The 12,079-nt window shown below is 38.0% G+C and overlaps 1 pseudogene; it reads right to left on the bottom strand.

The window, feature by feature from the left end:
* Positions 1-9,800: 9,800 nt before the first annotated feature.
* Positions 9,801-10,808, bottom strand: LOC118535079 (mesoderm-specific transcript homolog protein-like; annotated as a pseudogene).
* Between the last annotated feature and the right edge of the window lie 1,271 nt (positions 10,809-12,079).

Here is a 12,079-nt window from a genome sequence, read left to right as displayed (position 1 = left end):
CTTACATATATTTTATTTGTATATGCATACAAATAAAAATCCAGGTATGTATAATGATAATCACAAAAGCAGAAGACAAACTCACCCTTTCCAAAAGAGTGTATCCATGCACAGTGTCATTTTGTTATACTTGTTTTATACATGTAATGCTTCATGTAAGTGGATATGGCTATAGTTAAAAACAAAACAAAAGAAAACAAAAAACTAAGCTAAAACTCTCACACTTCTGTGTGGAAACATCTATTATTGCTCATCTAGTAAAATCCAAGGGTTTAGTTTTGTTTTGTTTTGTTTTAAATAGGCAGAAAACAAAAGATACCACTCATATAAAGAAGCTACTGTGAGAAAATAAAAAGCTTATGAGAATGTGTGCAATTGCTTTCGGATTAAACAAATGGTTGTGGCAAAAGTGAAGTAAGAGAAGTGATGTCAAGAGGATGGTGCAGTGGGAAGCCCTAGGCCCTCCCTCCTCCAGGGAGACACTGACTCAAAACAGTACATGAGCCAGATTTCTTTGTGGGAACTCCAGTCCACTTGAGAAAGTATAGCACCCCAGGCAGGTACAGGGCTGAGAAGAGGTGTATTGGAGCAGGTAGGAAACTCTGTTGTACTTCCCTACCTTAGCCTAACCCCTCTCAGCACATTAGAATACCCCCAACTCATGACATCTCCTTCGGGATGGAAAGAGGAGTGTGGAACATGAGTTCAGTATTCTGCCTTCTGGGGATGCTGCCCAAAGACTACTTTGTATCTCTCACCTGACTCAGAGCATTTAGGGAAAGGGAGCAGCATGGATGCCTGGGTACCTACAACATTACAAAACAATGGCAAATCATATATCCGATATAGGGTTAATATCCACTGTATGTAAAGAACTCCTACAACTCAACAACAATCACAAAAAAAGTGATCCAGTTAATGAATGGGCAAAGCATCTGAATAGATAGTTTTTCAAAGAAGATATACAAATGGCCAACAAGAAGATGAAAAGATACTCAGCATCACTAAGCATTAGGGAAAAGTAAATCAAAACCAGAATGAGGTGTTATCTCACACCCATTAGGATGGCCATAACAGAGAATAGCAAGTGCTGATGGAGATGTGGGGACATTGGGACCCTCATGCACTGCTGGAGGGAATGTAAAATGGTGCAGCCACTATTGAAAACAGGATAGTTTCCTCAAAATGTTAAACATAGAGTTATCATATGATGCAGCTCTCCCACTTCTGGTTATATATTCAAAAGAATTGAAAGCAGGATCTTGAAGATACATCTGCACACTCATGTTCATTGCAGCATTATTCACAATAACCAAGAAGTGGGAGCAGCTCAAATGTCCATCAATAGAGGAATAAGTAAAATGTAGTATATACGTACAATGGAATATTTTTCAGCCTTCAAAATGAAGGAAATTCTGACACGTGCCACATGTATGAACTTTGAGGATATTATGCTGAATGAAATTGGCTGGTCACAAGAGGACAAATTCTGTATGATTCCCCTTATGTGAGATATCAAGAACAGCCAAAATCATGGAATCCGAAAGTAGAATAGAGTTTGCTAATGGCTGGGGAGGAGAGAAAATAGGGACCTGCTTTTTGATGGGTATAGTTTCAGTTTTGCAAAATGAAAAAGTTCTAAAAAAAAAAGGAAAGAAAAAGTTCTAGAGAGCTGCTACACAACAATGTGAATATAGAGCACTAGCAAGCTGCACACTTAAAATGGTTGAAGGTAAATTGTATATTATAAGTTTTTTACCACAAGTTTTAAAAGCTGAACAAAATAGTTTAAAATATTGATGAAAGTATTTTTAAAGAAATAAACTATAAAATAAAATTTGGAGAGGGGCACCTGGGTGGCTCAGTTGGTTAAGTGCTGACTCTTGGTTTCAGCTCAGGTCATGATCTCAGGGTGGTGGGATTGAGTCCCCCCTCCCCCCCTTGAGCTCCGCACTCGGTGTGGAGTCTGCTTAAAATTCTCCCTCTGCCCCTCCCCTGCTCATGCTCTCTCTCCCTCTCTCAAATAAATTAATTAATTAAATCTTTTTAAAAAGTTGGAGAAAGTTGGAAAGTATAAAAAACAGCATTGGGAAGGCTGATAATCAAGGAGTCAATGAGCTGTGGATTCAGTTAATATATACAACAACAACAAAAATTGGTCAACAGTGGAAAATGAATTAGTTTAGGGATGGAACTGCCAACCAATTAAGTAATCATTCCAGTAATTCAGGAAGACAATATAACAATCCAGGTTAGAAGAGAGGTAGTGAGGTAGATGATCCAGCAATGAGAGATAATAGCAGAGTGATAGAATCAGAGGACTAATTAGTTATGATGGCTAAGGAAAGAATGAAAGTCATTTCATCAAAACCATTCATCCAAAATTTCCATTTTAACCATCCCACCCTTTAAGTATTGACTCTTACCTTTCCAATTACCTTCTTGTAGGTTGACCTAAAAATTATACAGACCCAGAGATTTCCACTCCAATCATTTTACAATATTTTCACTGACCCCTTGGGTCCTCCTTTTCTTCCTTAGCTTTAGATTAGATTCCAGGCACAGCTGAGTTGAGGGATAGGCAGATAATGCTGACAATAGAAATATTAAGTGGTAATCAATCTAGATAGTGAATGGTGAAACCCTAAACCCCTTCCTCTACTTAACTACAGAAGCACTAATAGTGAGGATTATATACCCTGTTATCTCCCACCTGTCCCTTGCTTTCTCACCCAGGAGAACAGAAGCTTTGTCTTTTGAAAAATAAGTCCAAGAATAGAAGCTAAACATAAAGACCAAAACTATTCCCCCCTGGAGACTTATAGCCACCCTTCTTAATCTTCACAGATTATGCTTTTAACTTGTTAAACAGATGTGGGTGTCAGATTACTAATTACGATCTTCAAATGTGTGGGAACCCTTCTTTCCAGGATTTTGTCCTCATCTTTTTGTATTTACTCCAAAGTCTTCTGGAGCAGAACCCTTAAGGATATTCTGAGAAAAGGTGCATGGGTTATGTATAATAAATTTTCATTAACTGAAAAACTTTATTTTTTTTACCTTTATGTTTTATTTATAGTTTGTTTAGGTATAAAATTCTAGAGGATAATCATCTTTCAGAACGCTGAAGACACTGGTCCAATTCTCTTCCATCTTTCAATAATAATATGTGGATAACTGATCCCATTATGATAAAAAAAATTCATAGTCTTATCTTCAGAGTTCATTTTCTTATTGGTTTTAGGTTCCTATTCAACTATCATGTTGTTAAAAAGGCCAGCCACAACCCCTATTTTCTCCCTTACTGAACTTTGTTGTATTTCTATCTATTGCCTCCAGAAAATACTTCTTCAGTCTCCTGCAGAGAATATTGAGGATATAGACTAGGCTTTTGGTTTTCTCAGAGCAAAGTGGGAAAATGGACTAGAAGATTGATCATTCAGTGTGTTATTTTCATTCACTTCTTCTCTTTTGGATTGTCCCACCCATACCTCTCACAGGTGGCTTTGTGGTCAGCCCCTGAGAAGGAAAATCTCATCTTGTCCTCCTTGGGAAGTCACCTCCAAGTTCAACGTGGCAAAGGGGACCGAGTATCCAACTGCCTCTGGAGGACACAGAAAATGCTCTTGTTTTAAGCTCATATGCACAAATAATTTTCAGAATCCCTAAGGTAATGGTGGTGATGATGGTGGCGGTGTGTTTTTGGGCATGCATTTAAGTGCATTAAATGAAAGAATGGCAAGGAAACAAATGATAATTGGCTGTCTAAAAGTCATCAAAATAAATCAAATTAAGAATATACAATGTAAAAAACATAATGGAAATCATGACTCTCAGAGTGTTCCTTTATATAAATTACTTTGAGGGCACAAGCAAGAGAATGTATAGCTTCAGAGTTCAGATCAAATTGGCTGGTCAAAAGTTAGATTTTCTTTAAAGACCCATTTTTGCTTTAAAAAACCCCCAAATTTGCATTCTCTTTTATATTATATCTATTTATCACTAAAATATTTTAATGACTTTACATTAATGGATGTTCCAGGAAGAGTACCACATTAATCATATGGCTGTAGATACCTCCAGGAACTCTACTGCCCATCCATCCTTAGAGATAAGTATTGCTTTAGGTTTGAGGTTTGGGCTGAATTTATTTATTTTATTTTATTTTATTTTTTTTAAAGATTTTATTTATTTATTTGAGAGACAGAGAACGAGAGACAGAGAGCATGAGAGGGAGGAGGGTCAGAGGGAGAAGCAGACTCCCCGCCGAGCAGGGAGCCAGATGTGGGACTCGATCCCGGGACTCCAGGACCATGACCTGAGCCGAAGGCAGTCGCTTAACCAACTGAGCCACCCAGGCGCCCCTGGGCTGAATTTAGATGTATAAGCTATACCATGCATAAACCTAGCAGTCTTCCTTCAACTTAAGTTACCGATCACTAAGAAATGGCAAAGTACTTGAACTTTTAGTGACTCTTATTATCAAGTTCTGTGTTACTAATAAATTGCTTCTATAACATTATAGCATATGGATGTACTATCAAAAATTCTAAATGATAATTGGTTTAACACAATGCATTTAATGTGAATTTTTATAAAGCCACATGTTTACATCTATTATTAATCAATCGTTGTATAAAATATTATGTAGAGGTGGAGTTCACATAGATTAATTGAATTTTTATGATCTCTGATATTGAGATATCAAATACCTCTAACCCATGGTAAAATACAAGAAAGTAAGTCAGAGCATGAGTGTCACTGGGATGTGAATGATCCTCCTATATCGGCTAAGGGCATTTTCTAAATCATAGGAGAAAGATTCCTAAATTTTTTTTATATAAAAAAAATGTGGGCTGGACCAGGGAGAGGAACATATAGGAATCATTTCTCCCTCTAGGGCCAAGATGAGTTAACTCATACATTGAAAATCAGCAACTTACTCAGAAAACTTTGAAAACATACATCTTGCTGAGCTCTGAGGCCATTCCACCCCACGGCTGTTCTGGATCTCCCTCAGAAGGTTCGTTGGGACTTTCTCCTCTTGTAGGCTCGAAGCACCATCTGCTTGGGAAACCACTGTGCTGTGTGACATCCTTCCCTTCTTCCAATGACATGTAATTCTTAGTGCCAAATGCTTGTTCTCCTCTATCTCCCCAGCTCATGTTCTACTTCTTTTTTGTTCTTCTCTTTTCTCTTAATTCACATGCTTCATCAAGAAGTACTAATGGTTTTTACTTCACATTGTCTGCCTCATCTGGCACTTACTATTGCGAGATAGCCCCTTAATTCCTGACTCCAGCTCTGTATTTCTTTTTAATAAACACTATTCTTGATTACCAATGGCACAAAACGTAAGTGTCTCAGGCATGACTCTTCAAATTAATAGTCTTTAAATATTTGTTTAGCATATCCAGAGAAGTGACAAACCACAGGATGGAAACCCGAAGAGAACTCTGCCATCCCAGAAGCAGCTACCCATCCCCCAATCCTGGTGTTACCATTCCAGCTCTGGCCTCAAGCTTGCATATACTTAGAAAACAAAGCTCTGGGACTAAATGCATTTTCCTGTACACTTGGAATACAGTTGGAATATGTGTTCTCATCAACCCTGCTTATAGAAATTCATTATGAGTTTTCTTCAAAATTTCTTTACTGAGGGCCATTATAATTTTAACATTAAATAAAACATGTCTAGGATTTTGTTCAACCACCGATTTCCATTTTAGGGAAATAGTGTGTCTTTTTACAAAACACTTCCCATTCTGTTGGGGGGTTCTGGAGAAACATTGTACTAATCCTTCCTTCCTTCCTTCCTTCCTTCCTCCCTCCCTCCCTCCTTCTTCTTTTTCTTTCTTTCTTTCTTTCTTTCTTTCTTTCTTTCTTTCTTTCTTTCTTTCTTTCTTTCTTTCTTCTTTCTTCTCTCTCTCCCTCCCTCCCTCCTTTCCTTCCTTCCTTTCTCCCTTCCTTCCTTCCTTTCTTCCTTCCTTCCTACCTTCCTCCCTCCCTCCCTCCCTCCTTTCCTTCTTTTCTTTCTCTTTCTTTCTTCTTTCTTTCTTTCTTTCTCTTTCTTTCTTTCTCTTTCTTTCTTTCTTTTTTTCTCCCTTCCTTCCTCCCTTCCTCCCTTCCTCCCTCCCTTCCTTCTTTTCTTTCTTTTTCTTTCTTTCTTTCTTTCTTTCTTTCTTTCTTTCTTTCTTTCTTTCTTTTTCTTTCTTTCTCTTTCCTTTCTTTCTTTTTTTCTTTTTTTCTTTCTTTCTCTTTCTTCTTTCTTTCTTTCTTTCTTTCTTTCTTTCTTTCTTTCTTTCTTTTTTTCTTTCTTTCTTTCTTTCTTTCTTTCTTTCTTTCTTTCTTTCTTTCTTTCTTTTTTCTCCCTTCCTTCCTCCCTTCCTTCCTTCCTCCTTTCCTTCCTTCCTTCCTTCCTCCTTCCCTCCTTCCCTTCCATTCTTTCTTTTTCTTTCTCTCTACCATAGTGCTGTGAAGCAGTTACAGTGTAATGGTGAGAATGTGGAAGCAAGCCTGCCTTTAGCGTGGCCATAATAATGGGGTTAGTACTTGTTATATGCTTATGAGGGGCCTACTCTCTTAGCCACCTTTCCAAAATAACTTGCTTAATGCTTCTAACAATCCTATGTTTTCTACTTTTCCCATTTCATAGAGAAGGAGAAATTAGGTATAAAATGCTAAATATAATTTGCCCAGCATCACAAAGATAGTAAAGTAAGGACCAGATTCAAATCCACAGTGTGGCCTATGGGTGCATAGGTAAAACCAGTTACCGTGGTTTGGTTTAATTTTTAGAAAAAAGTCTCTTTATTTTACACTCTATATTCAGATGCTCTTCCCTAGAGAGGCACCGTATCCCATGCTTATCACTAAAACATCACTCTTTGATTTTTTTATATCCCTATATAGTTCTTGGGTCTTGGTTCAGCTATTGTTTTTAGCAGTAAGTCATATATTCCAGGTTTTGTGCTACCTGCCACTTTATTTCTGTCTGTCAAATATAGCTGTTGTTTATCTTAGTGATTTATCAAAATTTCTTATCAATTCATTTTTTAAAGCTATCAAACTCTTCCAAATCCACTCTCTCTAAAACTGGGGAAGATCCACTTTGTCAAAATAGTTATAAAAGTTGAAGGCAGAAAGGGCTGCTACATCTTTTTTTATGTTCCGGGGTTGTTTTCAAAGTGCCAATTTCATTTGTACCTATAAACTTTAAAGATACTTAGTTCACCCAAACTTTCTGGCTGACACAAAATGGAATTCTCAGTACCTGAATTGCAATCATGGAAGATAACAGGCTCACACTGTGTGCCTTGTACCGTGATTGATTTTCAGATGCTCTTCAGCAAACCACTTGCAGCTTAATTGGAAAAAAAAAAAAAAATCATTCCTCCAGGCTGTGTAAGGTGCAAACTTAGAGCAAAGTAGATTTTTTCTTGATTAGAAAGCATCCAAGTGCATTAGAGAATAGGTATGAACAGAGACAATGGCTAAACGTCAGGTGCCTAACCCCACTAGGATAGCTGGGATCCTATTTTTCTGTAGCATAGTTGTTTCAAGAGTTAGGGATTTACAACCAGAAAAATGTCAATAAAATATTTGAGGACTAATATGAGATTTTATTTTGTAGTAAGAACGCTTAAATACATACACGCAGACATTCCCACATAGTCCACCAATCATCATACCACATACACACAGATATTACCACTTATAATTTAGCCTTATATAAATTTCACTAAAATGTTCCAATTTTTCTAATTTCCCCATGAATACAAGGCGATGTCTCTGTAGAATAGGAGTGGTCAAAGGAAGAATTATTTTGTAGGCTGTAAGGATTCAGCTGGAATCTGCTGAGAAAAGCAATTCAATACCTGGATATTGTATTTTGAACATATCAGACATCCAGCTACTTGGATATCTATTCACTCAACAAATATTTGTTAGATTTCTATTACTTGTCAAATTTCTGTATCTAAGCCAAGATATGACAGCTTTATAAATGAGCAAGAAGCAAGACATTATAGACTTGTGTGTATCTGAGGATAACATATATTCAATGTGTGCATAGTCTATCATGAAACAAAATAAGTAATCCAATCCAATAGCCACCCCTTGTCTGTGAGAAATATGTTCTAAAACCTCAGTGGATGCCCAAATCACTGATAGTACCGAACCCTATGTATACTGTTTTTTTTTCCCTATAACTATAATAAAGTTCAGTTTAAATCAGGCACAGTAAGAGATTAGCAATGATAACTAATAATAAAATAGGATAATTAAAACAATACACTGTAATTAAAGTTATGTGAATGTGATCTCTCTCTATCTCTCAAAATATTTTATTGTCTTCTTGTAATGATGTGAGATGATAGATGCCTACGTGATGAGATGCAGTGAGGTGGATGGTACAGACATTGTGACGTAGCATTAGGCTGCTATTCACCTGCTATTGACCTTCCGACAGTGTATCAGAAGGATCATGTACTTCCAGACCTATAGTTAGGGAGGGACTATTGTATAAAATGAAAACACAGCAACAAAATGAATTTGACAGAGGTCACATTTTTCTTTCTTTCTTTTTTTTTTAGTCAAAATCCAGTTTTATTAATAGAAAATAAACACTTATTCCAGTTTCAGTTGTTATACTTGAAGTTGCTAATAAAAAAAAATAAAATAATCCCTTAAAAATCCTGTTTTGACTAAGACAAAGAAACTGTGGTTTAAAAAAAAAAAAAAAAAAAGGTATTCAGCACCATTTGTTCATAGACTTTTCAGAATTTGTTCTTGGAAATTTCCTGTCTGTAAAGTACAGGGATCACTGAGCTACATGAGGAAACCTCTCTGGGACAACCAATGAGGAGTTAAATAATCCTCATAAAAGGAATCCCTGTACATTCTGCTCGGTAGCCTGGACTATACAATGATGCCCTCCCCTCCAGCTCAGGAGGGACATGCTTCCAAGCACTAAGGTAGGAAGAGTCAGACTGTGACCTGCTGTTAGAATTGGCTAATAACAGTAAATTTCTGGCACAGATGCTACTGGTCCTTAACTCCCTGTGATTTTAGGAAATTCTGTAAATAGTTTCGATTTGATTCAATTTATTCAGAAATTAAACATGTTTAATATGGTTCACTCTACCAGAGTATCTCCTGGCTTAGTGTCCTTATAAAAATGTAGGTAAATCATAGTCTTAAAGCATACTTAGAATTATGCATTATTCAAGCCCAAACCTATTTTAACAAAATGTCTATAATTATAAGCAGCTGATGAAATGAAACCCAAAGTTATGACAAGGGAGACTCATCTCACTTGAAGCTGTGTTGCTTAGAGAATTTAAAAAACAAAAACAAAAACATGTGCCCTTAAAGCCATTCAAGGACAGATAAGGAGCCACCCTCTCTTCATTCTTTACCATATAATTCCAATCAAGGATGGGCCAAAAATTAGCATGTTTAAATATTTCAGAAAAGTCCATAGAAGTGTTAAAAAGACACTTAACAATGTCTCTCTTTCTTTATCTGTGAGTAGTAGTGCTCATGAGAATTTCCTAATTACACAAAGACAAAGGCAAATCCGTACACCCAGATGTAAGAAGAATGGGAGGTGGACTGTTAGGTCATCCTTAGCCGTAGCTTCTGTGGGCTTTTTTCTATATGCTGATCACCAGTGTGAGTCAGGTGGACTTTCATGACAGAGTAGTTTTTGGTGGCCAGGACCAGGCATTTCTGCCTAGTAGAATACACAACAGGTAAGGGAATAAGGGAGGTAATACAGGGAAGCTACTCTTTCCAGCTCAGAAGTAGTTGATGAAGCCCATATACGAATTCAAGAAGCCCATGGGATCCTCTAACTGTGGATTGTGGCTAATGTGGTCATCCAGAATCGACACTGTGGACTGCATGGTAGCATTTTCCCGTATAGCTCCAAAAACTCTGGGTAGGGATTTATGGGATCCAATGGCCCATAGATAAAAAAAAATGGGAATAGTTACAGAAGTAAGAGCTCCCACCCAGAGTCTTCTGAACTTCCTCTGGTTGGTGTTCTGTAAGAGATTTTCGATAACTAAGTTCCATCATTGTTGGGTATCCCTTCCCACATGTCCCACAGCTCACTCTCAAAGGGTCAGGTGTATGGCCCAAAGACTGGGGTGAGGCCTCGGGAGAATACAAAGAAGTTCATCAATCATGTAAGGATGGATGACAGCATGCCTCCATCTTCGAGAAGCTTTGGTGAAGGAGAGGACAGTGAGTCTCAGGAAATATACCTCCATTTGACAGACAGAGACTCTATGGTAAGCTGACCAGATCAATTCTGCTTGAACCTAGAGAACAGCTCCTGAGCAACGGTATCTCCATAATCAGGTGACAAAGTTTGTTACTGTGATTCTGGAGCCCCAGATGCCACAAACGTGCCTCCACAATGCTGACCTACTCAAATATGGAATAGTGACATAGTCTTGGTTTGTCACTGAAGCCAAAGCTCAAGAAAGCAAGGGAAATCACTTAATAAAACCTCAAGGTCATACCTTCCCAAATCTTGTACCAATCATAGCTAGATGTTGGAAAGCCATGTAAAAGCACAACTATCTCAGGACTTCCAACCACATCCACAGAGTCTTGGTAGAAGATCTGCAGTCCCTTATAAATGAAAAACTTGCCTAACAACTTCCATGAGTGATGAGTGAAGAGCAAGAGAAAGTGGGGGCGGGGGGCAGGGAAGGGAGCGGCAGGGGTAGGATATGCAAATAGGCCACCACCAGGGGCACAGCCAGTAGCCCCACTTGAACCCATTACTCCCTCATTTTGATTCAGGTAACACATGGGCTACAAGACTCCATGTTTGGGGGAAGCTCACATTTCATATTTAATTAGAACCCTGTGGTTGGAATGAGACCCGGGAGAAAATAGCAAGACAGAGAAGTGAGGAGATAGGATATTATATAGCTTAGAAATGTATAACGTAGGCAGGAAATGCAGTAGGGTCCTGGAGTTAGGGAATCCCGGTAACAAAGAATCCCCTAGTGTTTATTAGGAATCAAGGAGAGACAGCTTCTCAATTAAGTCCTCTAGATCACAGGGAGGCACAAGGAGCACCGTTGTAAAGCGGTGCCCCAGAATCTTAGATGATTTAAGCAATATGATGTGATGCCAAGCTTGGGGGAGGGAGACACTTGCCTTTAGTATATGTGCATATGTCTTGTGGAAATAGTATTGGATTGGGTATCAAGAGATGTGAATTCCGGTTCCAGATGTCTTGTGTGTAAATCAACCCACCTCAATTTCCCTCTTTGTCAAGGTAACTGTAATCTACCTCTCAGAGACAACATATTAATAAAAATGTCTAATGAAAAAGAATGGGCAAAGAGAAACATGGGTATCAATTTGTATTGTGTTCAGAGTTGTGTGGCAAATGAATTTCAACTTGTGTGAACGCTAATATTCTGAATGGGGGTTGTTCTGGGAGCAAAGTATTATGACAGCAATCCAGGAACTAAACAAGCTATCATATGATTTGAAATCCATTCCCTGTATTATAGAAACAACACATAATTATAGAATTGACCAGCAGAGGTCAATGATACCATTTTCATATGCAAAATCCATACATAATTCTTTCCACACACTTTCTATATGTTCTGCTTTTTCATTGGTTGTAATAGCTGTAGTCTCTGGGTGCCTCCATTTCTTTTAGTGATGTGATGAAACCTGATTATTTTCTAGTCAGACTTACTTTTCACAATTTCTTTTGAACTCATCTACTTGAGATCTAACAAAGGAAGAACTAGCATTGTTGCTAGGGGCAACATAAGAAATGAATTCTATCCTGTGTGAAACAGGCTCTCCCCTTGGAAAGTCTGTCAATAATGATTTCCAGTGCAGACATCTCCAACAGCTAGATAGTGACCCATCAATAGCTTTATCACCCTGTGTTCTCAATCTCAGAGCATCTTCTGTGCCCCTTCAACCCACAAAATAGGTAATGATTGGCAAGAATTCCCCATATCTCTGTTGTCCCAACCCCTTATTGATAATTAGGTAATAATCAGCAAATCTTAGTTTGCATCAGGCGTCT

This window comes from Halichoerus grypus, chromosome 12 (genome assembly GCF_964656455.1).
Source record: "Halichoerus grypus chromosome 12, mHalGry1.hap1.1, whole genome shotgun sequence".
NCBI classification, from domain to species: Eukaryota; Metazoa; Chordata; class Mammalia; order Carnivora; family Phocidae; genus Halichoerus; species Halichoerus grypus.
The sequence above is the reverse complement of the archived record's forward strand: the minus strand, read 5'-3'. Positions and strand labels throughout refer to the sequence as shown.